General features: G+C 42.2%; 1 protein-coding gene across 8 annotated transcripts in view; it reads left to right on the forward strand.

Moving 5' to 3' along the window:
- Positions 1-21664, forward strand: part of KANK1 (KN motif and ankyrin repeat domains 1) — a 114176-nt gene that overhangs the window by 27382 nt on the left and 65130 nt on the right. For all 8 annotated transcript variants that reach the window (XM_072359295.1, XM_072359292.1, XM_072359299.1 and 5 more), the window contains exon 2: positions 1309-1443. The gene's annotated coding sequence lies outside the window, so the exon portion shown is untranslated. The remainder of the gene's footprint in view (positions 1-1308; positions 1444-21664) is intronic.

Consider the following 21664-nt stretch of genomic DNA (forward strand, 5'->3'; position numbering starts at 1 on the left):
GCTGGGATTGAGTCTTGCAAGTTGGAATCGCAGGCTTCTGTGTCTGAAGAAAAAGAAGTGTTTCAGCTTGTGAAGACAGTTTCCCATAGTAGGCTGCTCTGTAAACTGTGTGGGGTTAGAACAGCCTGTATGTGGATGCATTGATCTGTTCTGAGGACTTGTTTTGAGTGCCAGTGTATTAATTTACAGTAAAAATAATTATTTTGTATTCCATTAAGCTTACACATCTGTAGTTTTGTAGGTTGGGTCAAAAGTTTCTTGTGTTCTCATACCAAAACTTTAAAGAAACATGCAATTAAAACTGCCTGGTATGTGTCATTTGGATGGGGGGAAATCTTCAGGACACTTGAAGCCACACTATACAGAGATTGTTCTCTTGCCTCATCACTAGGTAGCTATCGGATGTTCTCACAGCATTGTGTAACTGTCAGCATTTGCATATGGTGAGTCTTCAGCACTGCCTTGGACCATACCTGTGAATATTGCATGGTGGGATGTATCACTGCCAGAACAGGGGCCTTGGTGTCTCTGCACCTGTGGTTTTGGGAAGTTGGTTTGTTGGTTTGTTTGTTTTTGAGTTAAAACAGGCCAGGTGAGTTGGAAGTCAGGAATAAGTTGTCTCTACCTTGTTGGTAGAATATCTTATCTGAACTGCCGTGGGAGAAATGGAAAGAACATTCCAGAGAGTGGTGCAGGCATGAAGTTAACTGCAGCCTAAGCATCTTTCCTCTGTAACCATTGGAAGTATGTACAAATCCCTGTGAGATAAGAATTCTAATAAAGGCCGCTCAGAGAAATGGGACAGTGCAGACAGTCATCTCTTCTTTTCCTGCAGTCTATAAAGTGCTTACTTGTCTTTCATATGCAGAGACATCCTAAATTATATGGTATTACTGCTTAGCTCACACGGACTTCTGCATTTCCCAGTTCAAGTTAGAACTGGGTTACCATTGTGTGCAGTGCTGCGTTTCCCTAACTGACATGGCTTGTGTGTCCTGTTGTCTCCAAGCTTTGTTTCTGTGCATTCACATGGACTGTTGTTTGAACAAAGAGGATTTAAACTGGGAAAGCACTACAGAGTGATGTCTTTTGCAAGACGTGTGCTTTATTTATAGGGTGTGGTAGCTAAAATACTGCTCGTGTGCATTACATCTTGGTAGCAAAAAATGATAGAACAGTCACAAACAGGAAAGGTTAATTTTGTTATTGTTTAGCAGCGTGGCTTTACCAGGAATTTGCAGCTTTAAGCATGTGATATATTGCCCAACATGTATAATGACTACTTGCTTTTCATTTCTCTTCTTGTAGGATGACTTTCAGGTTCCTGAATGTTCTGTTAGATGCTGAAGTATTGAACTAGCTGAATCTTCTGCATTTATTTCTGGTGTTCAGAAAGGCCTGAAGAAAAGCAGAGGACTGGCATTTCTGTTACAGCGTTTTAAGGTAAGATGTGACTTCTTTTGCTGGGGAAGGAGGGAAGATGATAAATATGAAGATACGGTCTCATGGACTGTCCCAGTCCCATCTCTAGCTCCACAGTAAACCATACTGTTATGTCTGTATTGTGCGTAGCACTGGACCAGACTGTCAGTATTTGTTTGTAAGGATAAAATATCACCTCAGTAAGCTAAAAAATGATGTCGTGAAGAAGTAACTCATTATCTTTCCGTGGATGACCAGCTCGGTTTATACATATACCCTTCCATTAGCATGCCTTAATGCTTTACCTACATATTAATAAAGTTTTAGTAGTGAAAAGATTTAGTTTTCTGTTTCCGAGGGATGTTGGGTTGAGACATGTTCTTCTCCAACAAAAATATGGGTAAGGAAAAGCACAGACTATAAAAGCCAAATGAAACTATAGCACTGCAGCTGACTTAAGTGACAATTCTACTCTAACCAGAGGTGCTGCACTGTTGTTGCTTTCATTAATTTATACATGCCTGTATTTGCATGTCTGTTCAGGTTCATATCTGTATTTTCTGCTCACCATATGTACTTGTGTATTTGTGCTCGTCATATGCACAACACAATCTTCCTACTGCATAGGCATCTGAGTAAGCAAGGGCTGTGCTTGAATTAAGCTTGTGGTAAGCCAAGCCAAGAGAGCTAATTGCTTCATAAAAGGTCTCTTTGCTACTGAGCTCCTGGGTTCCCTCGTGTTCAGCTGTTTTCTGGAGTGATCTCTGACTCCTTAAAGTAAATAAGGAGCTACGGTCTCCCTGTTCATTGCATACACCGTGGTGTGCTGTGGGTTTGGGTGAGAGAGATATAGAACTTATCTCTTGAAGGGTAAATATGTGTCTCTGGTCACTGTCTGTTTGAGGTAGCTCACTGCAGTTTAAGTCATAGATTCATAGATTCAAGTGCTGTCTTATGCAGGCATACAGACCTTGGGCTAGCTCCTTTCACACCAGTTCTGGGCTTTTACCCCTAGTTTTCTTTAGGAAAGACTCTTAAAGTGAATCTAGTCTTTTCTCCTATCGAATAACTGCTTCTAGGCCCTACAGTGGTGCTGTAGCTGGCAGAGAGAGGAAACTCCTTAGAAAAGGCTAAATAAGGAAACCTGTCACTGCACCAAGAATTGTCCCAGTTCCTGCACAGCCGTGCATGGGCTGTGGAGAGGTGCACACAGCCAAGCATGACCTTCTGGGCAGGGGGATGGGGGATGTGTTGGATGGCTTTGCTCCCCCCTGACCTGCCACCCTGTGCAGGATGGAGACATATGAGTTAGCCACAGCCTGGTGGGAGGGGGGGGGGCGGGGGGGGAAGGGAAGGGGGGAAGATGTGGAAGGGTATGTGGGGTGCTGAGCAGAAAAGGAAGAAATCCTAAGGAGGTATGTGGACCAAGGAAATTGTGTTGGCTGTCACAGAGCCAGAGTAGCAGTGACTTGATTGCCTGGCTCCTCCTTAGGAATGATGGGATGCAACATCATGGCTAAGGAGCAGAGTCTTCCACTTCCAATTTCAGCTCTTGTCGCGGGGTTGTGACAGCAAGTTGTCCATCTCAGGTCCCTACAGATGCTCTGCTGCTGACGTACTAGCAGGGATCTTGATCTGTGAATTGTAAGTCAGCGTCCCCCAAACAGTGCTTGTTGATGGCATCTGGTGTTTCTCTGAACTGTGCTGAATTCCACAATCTTGTGTGGGTAATGGGGGAGAAAAAGCAGGCTTCATAAAATTAACTTCTACAAAGCGAAGGTTACCTAACTGGGATTGTCTGGGATTTTTTCAATCCCAGGGTTTGCAGCCTTCATTTAAGCAAGAATTTTATTTCACTCTGGTCACCTCAGACTTCAAATTAGCACTTTTGTTTTTCACAGCAGGACCTCAACCTACTAAATGACAAAGGCCTTGTGGTTTCTTTTTCTGGCAGGTTTAAGTAAAAATATCCTGCTAAGCTTAAGTGTAGGTTTTTACATTTCAACTTGTTCATAAGGAAAACAGACTTAATAACAGATGTGGCTAGGTCTTGGTACAACATAATCCAGGGTAGTTTCTGCCTGGAGAGAGCAGACATTGTACTTTCACAGGGGTACGATATAGGAGGAACTTCAGCAAACATGGAGTCATTTGTTGCTGTGGTACAGGTTGTATTGAAGCTTAGTAAAGCCTGACTCTTTGCGTCCAGAATGTTCTGGGCTCACTGGAGCAGTTAAATCACTTTCACAGTGATTAATGAAGCTCTGATTAGCTCCAGAGGTCTTTGAGTTTTGAGAAAGCATACCTATTGTAGGTGAAGTTAGATTTTTCTTACATAACAGTATGAATCTGCATTAGAAAATTCAGTTCTGGAAAACTAGCTGTCATTGATCAGTTGTCCCCCTCTCCAAGCCCACAAATTCAGTCACATCTCTTATTCGGCCAGACATACCCACATGATTTGCTGGTAACAGATGTGGCTCAAGTACTGTCCCTTACATCCCTCCTGCTCATAGCTTTGGCTGTGCTCTGTGTGCCTCAAACTAGTCACACAGCCCAGCTCTGCTGTATTACACTCTTCACCCCTCCCACACAGAGTGTCTTCCAGGCAGGAACATAATCTTATCACACCAGCTACCTGGAGAGACCCATGGGTTCCTGTCTGAAGTAGATCATTGCTTGTATGAAGACCATCCCAGATATCCTTGCTGATGTTTCAAGGAAGATGATGGGTAGCAGAAACAGCAGCAGAAGCTTGCAGTGTGACCCAAACCCACCTCCTTGTGAAGCTGCCATCTGTGCTGTGCGCCTGACTGGGTACTGGAAGCCCAGATGAAAAGTGACCTCTGTAATGACCGCTTTAGCAGAGCCTGCATGGAGCCTGGATGCTCTGACTTTGTGGCAGCATCCCTTTGCTGCTGTTGTCCAGTTCTTGTGCTCAGAGTGCTTTAATGCTTGTGTTTCACATATGCAGTGTGATTCAGTTATGTGCTGAAACGGCTGTGGCATGAAGACATAGGACTGATTGAACACAACTGGATTGTGCTGTACCATCTTTTGCTTAAAGATACCTGCCGAGGAGCCCCACTTCCAGCTTGTCTACTGATGCATAAATGTAATGAGGAAACTTGAGGGTGATAACTAGTTCTTTATGCTGGTGAAAGCCTTGCATATGTTCTTCTGATTTATGACATGTGAGGGATTAAAGAAAATCTATTAACTTCAGGGCTATCTAAATGTAAACAGTCAGAATCATCTTTTTTTTTTTATTAGCTCTTTTGTTATCAGGACTTGAGCAGTTCAGCCCCAGCCTTAGCATTTCTGGTGACTGGTAATCAAATTCTAGTACTGAAAATAAAGTCTTCTCTTGCTTCAGGTGTTAATCTAAATAAATTCAGGGTTTTGAGTTGTTGCATGTGTATAACCTTTTAAGCTATTTATATGTAAGGCATAAGAGCAACTGATCTCACTTTCTGCTAAATGTACTTCTACTTTTCTAAAGGAGATGCTTTGTCCACTGAGAGCTGTGGCTCAGCATGCTAATAAAACTCACTTTATGCCTTTAAAATGTTTATTCAGAGTGGCCTGGCTAGCTCACAGTAGCTGTGTGGGTGGACTGTCCTTGAATTTTGTAGACTTAATTTAGTACTACACAATACCTAGTTATGGAAAACAGCTATAAATTGTCTGTGCGCAGCCATGCATTATTGATAAAGGGTAGAATGAGCTCCACAATTCCTTTACTTGATGTTGTTAGTGCAACAGCTGGCTGATTTAAGATACTTATTTTTTTTCCCCTATTGGCTGCAAAATGTCTCTTCATTTTCAACTCTGAATTTGCTCTTGAATCTTGATTTGTGTGGGTGGGGAAGCTTGCTTTTTCTCTGTGGGAGATGAAAAAGTCAGCTCAGCCTCATCAAATGTCAACTCTCTGATAATGAGGCTCTGGAAGTGAGGCAGAAGGTCTGAATAAACAGGGGTGTTTTGTACCTACATGTAAGTTAAGCTCTCTGCTTGTTATGGAATTTGCTTGCTTTCCAGCCAGTGGATTGTTAGTGCAAGTGTACTGAATGCACGTCATAGAACGTGAAAGGCTTTGTTAGAAGAATAATCATGGGATGCACAGGATGATCAGGATACACAAGATGATGCAGGTACACATCATGATCATCTCAGCAATAAAGAAATCTTCCTGACATGAGAACCCTGTGTCAAGTTGTTGGCTTGCGACATTTCTCCAGTGCAAGTAAATACAATAGAAAAGTATCCGCAGAGAAGAAACAAGCTCAGTGCTTGGGAAAGCCATGAAGGCAGCAAGTGTGACTGTATGCAGGGGGTAGAACTTTTTAAAATTGTCATAATAGTCAGAAGTGCAAAAGGCAGCACAAGGTGTCACAGTAAACTTCAAAAATAAATGAATCCTTTAATACACATGATTTGACACATGCATGACGAAAATGCTTTACTGTGAGCCAGGTGTGCTCTGTAATTCCAGTATTCATTCAGAGTTTATAGAAAATCTCAGCAGTCTTAAATTTCTCAAGTTGTTTTTCCCTGCTGACACCTAAGATGAGCAGAGTGTCTACAGAACTTGATTTACATATGTAGCTGTGCTGTAAACTGAATGGTTCTTTGCCTGTAGTTGAGCAAACATACAATGAGCTGCTCAACAGACCGGCAGTTAATAAATAATTGAAATAGTGATAAAATAAATAAAAAAGGAACTTGTCGGCAAATCTATCAAAGTCTGCCTTTCCAGCAAACAACACTGAAGCTTCTTTTTATGCTATAATTTCTGCAGTGGTAGCTTCCCACAGACTGTTATTCCCAAATCACAGTAAGGATGTACAGTTTGTGGGAAACAAATACCAACTTTGAATAGTGACTGACTTTGCTCTTTCTGAGTGCATATTCTACAGCAGAAGTGTTCAAAACCTCTGTATACAGATTTTTTTCCACATGGGATATTAAGATAGCAAAGCGCACATATATGTGATCTTTAGGAGCTATGCTGATGTTTACAGCGCTTTATTCTGTGGGGAACTGCTATGTGTTAGTTTAGCTTTTTCTATTTTTGCAGCCTTGAAAGTTGAGAAGTTTTAAATAACAAAGTAATTGAGCCGGTTGCGTCGTATAAAAAAAGGAGGCGGGAAAAATTAACAGAGAGATGGCCTAACATGATTTAGAGAGTCTTGCTAGGGATTTACATCTATGCCTCATTCTTCAAGTTTATTTTCTGATGGAAATTGTGGGGTAGATCAAATGCAAGTGATTAAAAAGCAGAATTCTTACTGGCTTTATAAATCTAACTCATTCAGCAATAATACAAAGTCATTTATCTTCAGGAGGTGATGGGTCTGTGGGGATTTAAACAAAAGCATCAACAACTTGAAGTAGATAGTTCTGATGACAAAGATCACAAATTTTGAGGCTTACTTAGAATGAAGGGGAACAGGAGGTTTTCCACAGGTCATCTGATCGAATCCATTGATTTCATCCCATGCATGAAGCATCTGTAACTCAGGCACAATGCAGGCAACTAAAAATTCTGTACTGGTACAAAGTTGATTTAATTCTACAGCAAATACAAGCAATTGTGCACTTGCATGCTTCTAAAACACTTCCTGATTTTTCTTATTATTTATTTTTTTAATCTGGTATTGCTAGTTCCTTTTCAGCTGCATCAAAATATAGGGTACTGACTTTTTTTAATGCCTAGTACATAGGAATTGAAGACGCTTCAGTTATTTTTGTTTGTTAGTTTCTTTTTTGAAAGGCACTGAGTCAAAGTTCTGCTTTTGAAAGCATGGGGTGGGAGGGTAAAACCTGTGTGGTCGCATCCATCCCCACCCAGGTGTAGCACAGAGTGCTCTGTCTATGACAAGTTGCTGCGTGCTCTAAGACAAGGGGGAAAGCACCTGCTCTTTCCATTCTCCTTTCTCTTGGTACAGAAAGATGCATAAAACTTGTTTGGGTGGGACAGATTTCAGCAGTCTCTTTCTGGCTTGATCAGCACTGCAAAACCTGTCTTGGTTGCAGTGAAGCTGCCTTGTGCCCTGGTTGCCTCCCTGTTTTAAGCCTGCAGCGTGGCAGCTTGTTGCCACACCACCACAAGAATCCCTGGGTAGGATGGGTGCTTGCTGCAGAGAGCAGCTCAGTGCTTGTCTGCAGCCCAAGCACCAGCTCTTCCCAACAGGTGATAAGGTGTCTTGGTGTCTCACAAGTACACCCACAAAATCTGCTCTTTATATGTTGCATTCCCCTCTGCTAAATTTGAAGGATGATGAATTGCCTGCTTATTTTAGAGAGTTATCGTTGTAGTAATGCTGTTACATGCTCAGAGTAGTCCTGCAGTGATGCAAACTGGTTCTTACTAAGACTTTTCAGTAAATACTTGGCCCAAACTAACTTTCAGCTGTGGGAGCAGTGAATTTTCTGCAAAACTTGTAAGTGGAGCTACGTCCTTACATAATGACCTTGTAACTAACTGTGCTTTGTCCTTCTAGATGTCCTTCTAGAAGCTACATTGGTGTGGTGAAGTTGGTGAGCCCTTCCTTTCCTTTTGTGGAGGTCGCAGCAGTTCTCAGCCCTCTTCTCCCAACAACCTTACTGACAGGAGATTCAACAATATGCCAGGGAGCGTTACTCATCTGCTGTGTAGCACGTACAACCTCTGAGTGCTCTCCTGTCCTTTACCTCCTCTTCCCCCACCTCTCCTCCTTTTCATGCTACTTTTAATGAGGTGTGCTAGAATGGTTGCACAGATTTTCCCAGTGTGCATTAATGCAAACATGGCTAAGCTGTATGTGGTATAAACAAACGTGGTTAGAAGTAGCAGGAAAAGTGCTGTGTAGATAGAAACTGAGCTGTGTTGTTTGAGAGAATGGTTGCTCCTCCAACTAATTACAAGATAATTGAATAAGCAGTTATGAGTTGCCTCACTGCAAATTAAGTATCTGAAGTATGATCTACTTTTTAGTTGCTACAGTTTGCTTTCAAATGGAAAATGAGCAAATAAGTTCTGGATCCAGCATAATCCTCAGCTGTTCTTCAAGGTTCCTTACTCATCTTATTTCTCGTTTAATCCAGGATATTCTTGTGCACTTGGAATATTGCGCTGTCAGTGCAGACTTTATTTATGTTGCTCTGTTTATATTGTGTTTTGGATAGGTCTCTGTAGTACCCTTACAAGGAAGGCAGTATTGGAAAGTAAAGCTAAATATGGAATAGATTTTTGAGGCTGGAGAACTCCCATGGTAAGAGAACATCAGTAATGATAGGGCTTAGTGTGTTGTGATGCTTAAGGAAGATTTTCCCCAATAATTTTGAAATAAGTACAATTTATGTGGAGTCATTACCTGAGCTCCTGAGATGGAAGTGTGATTTTCTCTGTAGTGAATCCAAAAGTTACTTAAGTGAGCCGTGTTCCAGCTTTCACTGCCTGCTTCACATGCTTTGCCTGCTTTCTGACATCTTTTGCTGCCTTGCTGTCAAGCAGTGGCAGCTGAGGAACGACCTTGGCTGCAGTGGTAAAACATGTTTTCCTTGATAACAAAGGCTGCAGAGGGAACCAGATACGCACTGTTGCTTCACAAATATCTGTGTGAAATTCCAGATGTTAACAATGTCACACGCATGCCAGACAGATTTAAGCACGGGGGCTTAGGAGTTGGCTATGCTCTGCTATGACAAGTCACCATGCACTTGAGGCTCTGGCTCCATTCTTCAGTAGCTTCTTCCACTGTGGTGTGTTGCTCTGCTAGTTCCTCCTGGAGGGCAGAGAAGGGGAGCATCTGCACAGCAACATGCAAAAGGCTCAGTATTAGAACCGACTAATAGCCATTGGGCTTATAACATTCTCCAAAACCTCTGAGTTAATTTTCTGAAAAGTGAGCAGGTAATTCTATCTTTCTGATTTTCTTTTTTTTTCCCAAACCAATTTTCAAGCTACTGAATACCTTCAAAAGGGTGGGTGGAAAATATATTTTCAGAGATGTTGGAGTCTGGCCATGACTCCCAAAGGGAAAAACAGTTCTCATGCCAAATGCAGAAGGGTGGCAAGACATCTCGTTTTAAATCTGCCTTTGGGGAAGGATGGATTATTGCACGTTCTGGCCAAATTAAAAATTGTAGAAAGGAGGGGAAGGTGTTTTCTGACAGGTTACTGCTCATTGGTGAGTAGTGCTGGTATCTCAACTTGTTTCTGTCACATCACTTCACGTTAACTGCTCCCTTCATTTTGTTCTGAATTCTTTAGCGTAAAATTAAGTACCAGCTTCACTCTGTTTTAAGAGGGAGAGAAAATGGTGTATTTCAAGAAGGTCCTTGGCACTTTGAAGAGAAATGGAGAAGGCAGGAGAGTGCCTTTCAAACTCGCAGTAATTAATGGAATTTCTAGTCAGGGAGGAGTTTGGCTTGTTTGATGTAACTTGGCAGCAGAAGTATGCATCTCATTTTCTATGTGTATATTTACTTAACTTTCAGCTGTGCGTTAAATGTGCCTATAAAATTCCTTTTAGTCATGGCTGAGATCAGATTAAGCAGGTAAGTGTGGATTTCAGTGTATAGTAGTGTAGCTTGGTTAAGGCTGGCTAACTGGGATTGGTTTTTAATTGAAAACGTATGGGAATGAGAATCAGTCATTTCTAAGTTGTATCTCTCTTTGGACAGCACAACAACATTTACGTTGATAAGGGGAGATTGCTGAGGGGCTGTGTTGTTCGCAAGGTATCTGAAACCATTTATGATCTGCCAGTGGTTGCTGAGTAATTGGATGGTATTGGAAGTAAGCTTTCTCTTTAGATAGGAAAATGAAGTGTTCAGAAGTTCAAGGAATTTTGATGGCAAAAACAGTCTCACAAACAAAAACCCACAGGGTGTGTATAAGCCACGAACTGTAGTCTGAACAACTGGAGAGAGGAAACATTTTCTTCTGCTGGTTCACTCCTCAGACTTATGCACCTCTTTTGCATCAGGTTTGCCCCCAAGAAGAAGGGAACCTACCCTACTCATGAGAGTCCAGCATTAGCTGTGATATTAACCTGTCTGCACAGAGCTTGTTTTGAATGCAAGTGGAATAGTTCTGTGGAGATCTGTACATTTGCTTCAGAGATGGGCAGTTGTTCTTAATTTTAGGATTGCTAATACACATGTGCTCTAAAGCTCAGATTTTGAAAGGAATATCGTAAGTTTTATTACAGCTTCAGAGATTGACTTTCATGACCCTCATGATTGAGGGTTGCCTCACTGTATGAACAAAATTTTTTGTTCTTGGGTTAGCATGTCTGAAAGGCTCTGTGAGAGTGCTGGTACAGGTCATTTGTGCAAGTCAGATAAACCGACTGCAGGAGTTGTAATCCAGAGAACTCTGAACCATAAGCTCCAGATACATGTGCTCTTCATATGAACAGTGAATATATAGGCAGGACCACATAAAAAGACAGTCTTAAGAGCTTGTAGAAAGATGACTATTGAACCAAGTCCATATAGCAGATAACTTTAATGAGTTACTAGCAGTGGAGAGGATACATCCTCAGACAGGAATGGCTGTCTTTTAATCAGGCTGAGGAGGAATTTATTGAAGAAGTTATCAAATTATGGAAGGCATTTAATTTGTTATAGTTTTTAAATCTAAAATATAAGTTATGGCAGTTTCTCTGCAGTAATAATGTGGTTAAAATAGTTTACAGTAGGGAATGTGTTGATATACAGGTAATCTGTACAGCCTACGGCTGTTTTTGTCTCTGTATACCTCAATAAATACAATGGTTGGACTGGAGAAGTGAATATAGATGGGTGGAAAAACAGAGCTGAACTGAGAATACAAGAAATGTGCAGTAGACATAGTTGGCTTGCTGAAGATGGCTCTTACTGCCTTGTAAGAGAATTTAGGTTTTATATATATATAAAACAAAACAAAAAACAAACAAAAAAAAACAAAGCACTGCTTTTTTCCCCATTCCTTACTGTTTTATTTTCTGTGGTTGTTCCTTTTTCTTCCTTGTATTTTCTGAACTGGATGCTTTGGAGAGGCCTTTTGATTCACTAATTCTATCCACAGGTATTACTACAAGGTAGTAGGTGGGTAGTAGGTTAGGGGGGTGATGGGACAAGGCTGTGGGTTGCAGGAGTAGCCTTGGAGTTCACAGTGGGTGCTGAGTGATAATGCTGTGGCAGATGGCTTCTCATGGGCTGGTCTGTGTTCTTGAGCTTGTCCTTGGCATCCTGTCATGCCAACAGCACTGTCATTACTGGGTTATAAAACATGAATCTGTACTTAGCACGAGGCTTAAAAACAAAAAGAGGGCCGATGTGTTTGAGTGCTGTGCTGCAGGCTCTTGTACAGCAAGGAGCAGCACAGTGTGGGCTTGTTTTTGGTGTGACACCACTGGCAGAGATTGCTAACTGCCTCCTTTGTTAGCCAGCAGCACCTGTGGAAGTAGAACTTCTGTAGAACAGACCACTCACAGACAGTAGTCAAGGTGCTGTCTGGGCAGGGGGGAGAGGAACAGGCCTATGGCTGGAAGGTGTAGGCCGAGTGCTGTGGTAGCAGCAGCAGTCACAAAGGAGGCACCACAGCCTTGTTCTCTTGGCTGGCAGCCTTCTTTTGTGCCGTGCCTTTGCATGGAAGCAACAAGGGGAACAGATCTATCTGGGGGACTGTGAACTTCTAGCTGGTGGGATTTCCTTGTCTAGGTCACACTTAGGGAGTTGTTATGGCAGGGCAGTAGGAGCTCAGTTCAGAAAGGGAGCAATGGTTAAGTGCAACACGCTGTAGCAGAGACCAACCTGCCAGAACAAACCTGTGCTGTGGTGAAACAGATCAGATGAGCAAGACTTTGCCAGAACCTATGTAAGGAACAGGGCAGAACTGTGTGGTAATAGCTGCTCATTTTAATTGTTTTGTTTTGATACTCGCTGTTTTGTTCTTTGCACAGGGAAGTGTTGCATCTGAGGTTTCAGCGTACAGCTGCAAAAGCAATTTTAATTCTTAGGCAACGGAGAGTGAAATTATACAGGCAATTTTAGGATGTAGTGGCTGTCCGTGCACAAGTCTATCAGCATATTCTGTTAGAGAGAAACATGTCCAAGGTCTTGCATTCATTCTTGTATCCCATGTAAGTGACAAAAGCAGTGGCTGACTGCCACTCATCTTGGGTACCTGTGACCTCTTAATCACAAAGCAGAAGTTAGGATCCCTGCAGGAAGCTCTTTAAGAACTTTCGGTGTACACAGAGTACTGATGGAGCAGTCCTTATGAGTGAGTATCTAAAAGCAGTGCCTCCTGTGTTACGATGTTGACCCACCACAACAGAGGCAGATAGTGGTACGGCATAGAGGCTGAGCCTTCCCAGCAGTGCTTCATTACATCTTGTTGCTGTGTGGCAGATGGCAGCAGAGGGACACTGACAAATTGGTGTCTGACAGGAAAGTGTGAATGAAGCAAAGGTGTGTCACTGAATTCTTCCATGCAGAAAAGAATGGCACCCACTGACATTCATCAGCATCTGAATTTTATGGAAACCAAATAGTTGAGGTGAGTGGTGCGTTTCAGTAGTGGCAGCAGTATTGTGAAAGACATGCCATGTCACACTGCAAAATGAAGAGTGTCTCGATCAGCTCATCTGCAAGAATTGGCTAGTGGTGGTGGCTACGCAGAGAAATTGTGTTTTGTAGCTGAGAATTTGCTCTATTAAATAGTGTTGTTGTGCATTTTGTACCTGTTGCATTTGCCATTTAAATAAACAGGCGGTATTACTCCTGCAGTGACCTATAGACTTGAAATCCGGTTGCTTTTGTTTTTCTTTTGAGGAGGAAAGCACTTTTTCTTGACTCTTGAATCATCAGTATAAAAATATACATATTTAAAAAGGAAAATCAGGTTTTTGAAAGCAAACTACCACCGTGCTTTTGTTATTTAAGCTGAAATTTCTTTTCTGAAGTGGCAAATTATTGTGCAGATCAGGAGGAGGAGATTTTTGCAGTCCAGGTCCCAAAGTCACATGCAACTCTGCAGGACAAAGTCATTGTTAAACATCCACAGCTGTGTTCGTCTGTTCCAAGGACAGAACTTGTGCTCAGTGGATGTAGCCTGCAGTGCCCATTAAGTGGCACTGTTATGGTACATGACTTCAACTGTGTGTGGGCTAACATTAAAAGTCATTAGTTGTATTTGTCTGGTCACACGAATGAGAACACACGAGGTCAGAACTTCAGACTTCATCAAACACCAGCAGGTTTTTTCAGCTGATGAACAGCTCTGCAGTACTGCCCTGTATCATCTTTCGTCTGCTGTTTACAAACTGTTTTCTGTTAGTCTCTACTACTGAGATTATAACGTATCTAGAAGATAGCACTATCTCCTGTTCTGAAGGTAGGAATTTCACACAGATATTTGTATGCACTGTGGATCCCTCCTTCAGATTAGATTTTTGTGGGAGCCCAAGGAGAAGCCTTGAAGCATTGGGTTGCCTTGGCCGTGCATTACATGAGACAAACTTCCACTTTCTGGAAGAACAAAAGTAGGAGTCACACACTGTCAGGAGCTAGAGAGTATAGGGAAGGCTAGATGGGAGATCTGGTAGTTTGCTTTGCCTAACAGCACTCTTGCCTGTAGAGATCACACTTAATAGAAGTCCTGGAGGAAACTGGAACTTGTCTCTTCAGCCACTTCTATCAGATGTCATCCTGAAGGAAAGCTGGACTGCTGGCTTAGGTTTCTGTAAGGGAGGAGATAAGCCCTAGAGAATCTGAGATCCTGAGAACCTCATATCAGTGGCAAAGCAGAGATAAGCTGCAAGGAATAGTGCTCTTTCTTGTGGCTTTGGTGCCTTCATGGTGCCTCACAGACAGTAAGTCGATAACTTCTTTATTTCAGCAGACATAAATTTTATACTGGATCTGACGTGTGATTCCCCTTGTATCTTTTGCAGCAGCACATGCAGGTTCATGGTATTTAATACTGATGGAATGCTTCAATTTTTGAAAGGCAGATTGTGTACTTGATCCTTACTCGATATTCTGCATTGGGTATGTGGACGTGCAGTACGTTTGCTACATAGCTTCTCTCATTGCAGACCAGTAGCTGACAACTATTTCACTGAACAGAAGGAATTTTTGTTGTTGTTGTTATGAAAGTGTTATCTCAGCAGAGTTCTGCTTTATGCTTGAGAGTATTTTCATAAATCTTTCTTATAAGCCTGTCACCAGGTGCATACGTATATGATGTATGAAAGAAACAGAAAACCTAAGGCACACAGTCATTATGAGAAAATTAGTCTAAACTCTGTCTGCACAGGAAAGATGATTTGGCTGCGTTATTGTGCTTTATTGTGCTTGGCTGGGTTGAAAGTCTTTTTTTTTTTTTTTTTTTTTTTTTTCCTCTGTTAAAACTGTTTACTGCAGACTTTATTTTTTAAGAGTATTACGTGATGTTCTAGGTTTTGCATAACAGCAAGGACAGAAATAGAACACCTTGTACCTGTATTCTGGTGTTAGTCTTTGTACATATTTCTGTCCAAGCCTGCAGTAGCAAGGTTAGAAGTTTCGTCTTAGTGTTGGCTCTTCCTGTGTGTTGGTGTCTTGATGAATTCCGTTCTTTCTGTCTCCTGGTATTTACGCATAAAAGCACATGCATCTTCCAAAATAATAGTAAGTTTTCTAATGAGACTTCAGGGTGTCAGAAGCTTGGCTTGCTTCGTGGATGAAAGCTTTAAAGGCAGAGATTTATGATGAGAATTATCCCAGGGTTTCTGGGTCTTCTGTATCCATGCTGCCAGAAACAGGGAGCAGGCTGACCTCGGCGCTCATTTGTGGTCTATTGATGCCTACAGTCTAGAAATGTAAAAAAGACAGAGATGTACTGTGGTACCTCTGCCAGGGAGCACTCAAGTGGGCTGTATCCCTGCTGGCTGCTGCAGTCATCCCTAGAGGACCATTACAGCTGTAGGAAAGGTGGCCACATCAAGCTTTCTCAAATATTCTTCCTAATTCCTGGTGCCTTCCCTGAGCTGTGGACAAAAGCAAGCCTCCAGCAGGCACAACAGGCATTCACTGGTTGTTACTGTTGTTCATTTCTGTGCCTACCTGCAGAACAAGTCTGCAGACATGACAAGAGGCAGCACTGGCTTTTCTTATTGCTGCATTATCCTTTCTGTTGAGCAGTCTGCATCCACAAATGTTCCACTTGTTGTTCATGCACCTTCTAACATGCTGCATGGCCTCTCCTGCACCAGTAGAGTATTGCCTTTTCATCTTGGTTCAGCAGTATCCACCCAGTGCAGTGGTAGCCTTGAGTGCTCTATACCCTGCTGCCACCTCAGTGCTTCCTTCACCACCACCAGCTCCCCCAGCCCCAGCTTTGCAGGGCCAAGCATCCCTTGGTCAGTGTTCTCAAAATGCGCTGAGCGAGTCCAGGGAGGAGTTGCAATTCCTCAGAAACATACTGCATGTGGACTGGTCTTTATCTTCTTTAACAGGGGGGTTGCACTTGTTCTCTTGAGGTCGCTGTGATCTGCTGGCCAGGCAAAGCTGCCAGAGTTCAGGCCCCTGTAGAGCTGGGATTGCTCTTAATCTAGCTGTAAAAAGTAATAATAGTTATTTGCAGTGCTGATACTGCACAAAGTTAGTTCCATACAAATAATTTTTGTTTGACATCAGTACTGTTTGTGAGTGAATTATTCTAAGGAGTAGGATGTGACTCATTCTGCTGGCTTTGCTGTCTCCCAGTATGAAAGCCACAAGGGGCAAACAGGGCTGAAGGGTGAATACAGGTGGGTTTCATAAGCCTGCACAGTAAGTACTGTTACTGGATCTGGATATTGCTCTGTGGCATTTGTGATGGGGACACAAGTAATGCCTGAGAGGCAGTGCTGTGCTTCTGAGTCTTGCTGTTTGATGCCCTCTGCATGCAGAGCAGCTGAACAGCTGGTCTGAAACCAGCAGCCTGACTGTGGGCTGCTTCGAGCCATGGCCAGAGAATAGCAGTCCCACATCTCCAAAGAGTTCTGGACTAGTCTTCAGAGTTAGCTTTATGTTGCCTGCTGATCAGAGGGCTGCAGCACTTCCCTGACCACAGGAAACAGGTAGCCTGCAGGCAAAAATGTGTCAAAGGCTTTGCTTTTTAAAATCTTCGAATATTCTAAGCAGGAAAATCTTGCTGTGGAGACTTGGCTTTCCCATATGGCTCTACCTGTCACAGGACCAAAAGTCCTGTCTCATGCAGTAGGTAACACAACAGCAAAACAAACAAACAACAAACAAACAAACCCAAAACAATGCATGAAGAAATGATCAAGATACATAACTTAGTGAGAAAGAAAAGACAATAAGTAAAAAAGAAAGGTTTGGATTCTCCCTGCAGTCTCTGTAACAGCTGTGACAGTGAGCAGGAAACGCAGTTGGCAGCAAATGCCTCTGTTTTTCTCAAGAGCGAGGTTGCATTAGGACTGAGCTATCAGGTAATATCTCTGTAAATCTGCCCTGAAGGATGTTCTCTCTGTTCAACAGGATGGCCTCCTTTGCAAACACTTTTTCATAACATACTGTGTGTATAAATAAATCATGCTAATTAGAAAGATGAGCAGATTTTCCTTTCATCTGTCTGAGGAGAACAAATTTTCTATACAACATGCTGTGGGTGCAAAAAAGGCCCATATTTACTAGGCAGTGGTACTCCCTGTGTTTGCTGAGCTTCTCTCAAGAAACCTAACGTTGAATAGGTGAAATACCCTATTGGTAAATGAACAATCTCCTGCCCCGCAAGTTCCATCTGTGGGCACTCTCGTACAACCTGACAGAGCTAGTCAAGTATTTCCATGTCTTTGAAATTGAGTTAGCAATTCTGGATACGTTTTGGCATGTGTCTGTGGAGATAGAATTTTTTATTGTATTTGTTTTTAAACGAGCACAGCATTTCCAAATGATTTGCAACTACATTTCAAAGGAAGCACAATTTTTTTTTTATCCTATCTGTCTGGAAAGCCCTAAGAAATACAAGCTCTTCACACTATTCTTAGGTTCTTTCTAGACCTGTAAAGTTAGCATTTGGCCATAAAAAGATGAGTCTGAATACTGAAAAATTGAATCCATTCCTGTTAGTGCTGGTGGTGGAAGAAACGAACCAGTGTGGTGGTTTGCCTCTGTGATGCCGTTCTTGCTCCATAGGGTTCAGACTTGTCTGACAGTGTGACCAGAGTGCCCAGGGCACGCAGGAACAGGGCAGGCACATTTTACATTCCCACTATAGATTCCAGCCCACAGCAGTTTGTGGTCTGGAGTTTACTCAAGCCAGAGAAAATTGGCAGGTTTTTGTTGTTGTTGTTTGGTTTTTTGTTTTGTTTTTTTGCTTTTTCAGTAGCCCTTGGTTTGAAAATACATTGTGCTTTTTCTTCCGTCCTGCTAAAGTAGATGTGGGCTTTTATCATGGTCAACAGCTTGTAGCAAGGGCATCCATAAGTTTCTATGTTGTATATATGTGCCTCACTTGCACTTTTCTTCACCCTGTTTGGACGTCCCCAAGATTGGAAGTGTGGAAACAATGATTCCCAGTTCCTCTTTTCCAAAGCACATACTTAGAACCACTTTCTATTAAAGGAATTTTAAATTTTCTTTCATATGAACCAGTTAAGTTTCAAAGTAAACTTTAAAAGTCTATATTCATGCTGAAAATGAAGTGTCTGAAGTTCTGTATAGTAAATACCACCTCTTCCCCATTCTTCCATCTCTCTCCCAGCTAAGTTCTGGGAGAAATACCTGGTTATCTTTGCTGTTGCCAGAGGCTTGTTGTTAAACCGGTAAAAACATGATCAAGAAACTCTTAAATACGTTTTTGTATTCCATCTTGAGAGTTTCTAGCCCTGAAATAGGAGGAGGAGAGCAAGAATCAAGGAGATCCTGTTCTGTTTGTGCATACATTAGCAGAAAGACTGGGGATTTTACATAATCAACAAAGAGTTGCTTTTCTTTTCATAGTGCTTGGTAAGTGTGAGAGAGGAGGAAACATTACTGTCTGCCAAGAAAGTTCCTCTCCCTCCTTGCTGCTCGGGTTTGGTCTCTTAATTGTTATGATATTATCAGTGTCACCATTCATCAGCTCTGCCTTCAGGTGGTGAGACCTGAATTTCCAATGTGGTGAGCTGGGCAAGGAGTGACCAAGATTTTCTTCTTCCCAGCCCACAAAACTGTTTCCCCAAACCTTTGTCTGATCAGCTTTAAAGTAGGACTTGTTGGCTGTGAGAAATGCCATTGAGAGCTTTCGCTGCCAGGAGATCCAAAGCAGTGTCCCTTTGTGTGGTGGCTCAGTGGCCACTGACTGGCTGGTGTGGATGCAGAGTGGAGCTGCAGGTGAAATTTGTCTCCTAAAGTCATGACGACAGTTGACTGCTGTGACTTTGGCTGTAAGAGATGACCACTGTGACCCTTAGAGCTGCCTCACAGGACTGTGACTACTTCCAGGAGGCTGACGTTGTCCTCTCACCATAGCATCTTCCAGATGGACCTGTTGGCCGCCTCCTTGTCTCAGAAAGTTGGAAAAGATGAGTTTTTAAGAAGAAAGGCTTGACTATAGGTGATGGATCCATTCAGTTTCAGACAAAGCTTTTCTGTTGCTGAAAGACAACGCTTCTCTAAGTAGAAGTGACTCCTGACTTGTTCCCCTAAATCAAGGCTTAGTCTCCTGGTCATGGATGTGTCTGGATATTTCCAGTGGCTGTCAGTGCTGTGGGTTGCTTCACTTCCCATTCTGTAGTGCCATCTATTTCCCTGAAGGAATGCTCTATCCTATTACCAAGTTGTAAGAGCTTGAAAGGAAGGTGCCAGACTGGTGCTTGTCCACTGATTAGTGATTTGGGCCGCTCAGGGCTGTTTAGGGATCAAGCAGAATGAAAGCAACCATGTTCCACTTTGTTCAAGTGTAGGGCTTTTCTTTCCGGGGATTTTTAGAGTGCAACACAAAGCCTGTAACAGTTGATCACAATGCAGAATTGCTCTCAGACTGTGTCGGTAGCAAAGGTGGTTGGTTGTCTTTTTGTGTTGTTTATTTTTGTTAGTTTCTGTCTTCAGAAAAGTATTAGGTGCCTGTTAATATGCAGGTCCTGGTCTTCAGGCTTCTTTCCCTGCCTTTGTGTTTGTAGTAAATTGATGGAACTTGTTTATAAGGAAGCCAAAGAGCTTTCATTTCTGCTCTGGGATGCCACTGAGAGGAAGATGCATTACGATAGGGAAAGCCAGGAAGAAGGCTGTGGTTCTAAGGAGCTTCCATTTAGCAGCAGGAAAGCCACACTGGTTGCTCTCCCAAGAGTGCTGAACACAGTAACTGCATAAGCACTGTGCCCGAAAGCCTCTGATGGGCTGGCTTGTGTGGACACCAGATCTCCTCATACAACTTCAATGACTAATCTGGGGCATGAAAAATAAAAACAAAGGCATTGAGCAGGCTGCTGATTTAAATAAAGCTGTTGCTGATACAGATGTCGCTTTCCAGGTGTCTCATTACCAAGGGCGAGTGTGTTACACACTCCTGCTGTTCAACATCGAGACAGAGAGCTGGTAGAAGAGCTGAATGCTTTCAGTTGTCCTGCAGAGGCATTGCTGTACACAGAGTGAGATGCAGACCACAAGGGATATTAGCATCCTGCAAGTCAGGCACATGATGATTTGGAAATGGGTTTAATTGTTTTTCTCCTTTGCAATTTGGAAGAGTGCAGCGGAGAAGCTGCAGCATTTACTGTGAGGTTTAACTCTTGCTGTTGGTTACTTCTGGCAGCAACTACAGTCAGCGGTGCTTTGGCATCAGACATAGCATAATGATTAGTGTAACATGCAAACAGTAATTTTGTCGTAACATCTGCCACCCTCTTGGGGTGAGGCTGCATGTTTTCCCTCTGGGCTGACACTTGCTGAATGCATTTCATTAGGTTCCCAGGCACACCCTGGTTTCTATGCAATTGGTGTGCTTATTAAAAAGGGAGCAGAAAAACCTCTTCTGTTCCCAATACCCAATTTAGTAATAAACTCTAATTTCTGTCTGCAAACAAGTTTTTATCTCCCTTGTGCCTTCAGGTGCTGTGGTCTGCAGTTAGCAAAGGAAAGTGTTGGCCACTGTATAGAGAGGAAAGCCTTGCAGTTCATATCCCCTTTCACTGGTATGTGTGGGAGAAACACTGGCAGCCTTCTACCTTAAAACTAACAGTTGCATCTTTCTTTTAGAAAATAAAAGAACAAAAAAAAAGTCCCACAACTCTTTGCACTAGATGGCAGTGTGGATAGCTCTATGGGAAACCTGTTTTAATCGCAGGAATTATAAGTAAATAGTATTCAGCATAAAAATCATTCTGCAGTGATGGTGAGCACTGGTTCACTTTGTCTGACACACACAGATTCTGAGGAGTAGGGATTCTGTGTCTGAAGGGCATTGGTAGGAGGCACCCATTCTCAAAAACACAAGTAGTATTGTTGTTTATTTGGTTGTTTTCTTTGCTTTTCACTAGCTCCTCTTGTCTTTCCAAACTGCTGAAGTCCTGTAGGGCTGAGGATTCATCCACTCACTTTTGAAGATGTGCTGGTGCTGCCCTCTTGAATGCGTAACCCACAAGGTGTTTCCATATATAAAATATTAAGCATAATAACTAAACCTGGTTAAGCAACAAGATGTTGTCTTGTATTTTTGTGTCAATATCAGATTAAATGGCCTGTGAATGCTACCAGTCTGTCACTGGAAAGAACTTGTAGAGCAAAGCTGAAATGAGTTTCAGATACTGACAAAGTTTAAGGTCTGTGCTCTTCTGAGCCATTCATGAGAAAGCATTTCTATCTTTATGTTGGCTTAGTTTGCATCTGTATATTTTCTCCTTAACAATACTTGGGATTTTTCCATGAAAGGAACCCACAGTGATCAATGACAAATCCACATGCATTTTTATTTCAAGTTAGGTGGAAAAAAAAAACAAAAACCAACAAGCTGCTGTCAAATGTAATAAATTGTTTTGAATTATGCTGGAGGTTGCTCAAATAGAAAAAGTAATATGCAGGCACCTCAGTGGGAAACTTTTATTTGTCTTAAATATTCAAAAATGTATTTCAGCAGGTGTTTTGTGGTATGTCATTTAGCTCTTATACATAATTCAAATAAGAAATTAAAATCAGTGATTTGTGACTCTGTCGGGTTTAAGGCCAAGGTAATGGTGGAAGAGTGAATTATGAAATCTTTAATCACAAACAGACATCGAGTATGCAGCTGCTCTTA

This window comes from Excalfactoria chinensis, chromosome Z (genome assembly GCF_039878825.1).
Source record: "Excalfactoria chinensis isolate bCotChi1 chromosome Z, bCotChi1.hap2, whole genome shotgun sequence".
NCBI classification, from domain to species: domain Eukaryota; kingdom Metazoa; phylum Chordata; class Aves; order Galliformes; family Phasianidae; genus Excalfactoria; species Excalfactoria chinensis.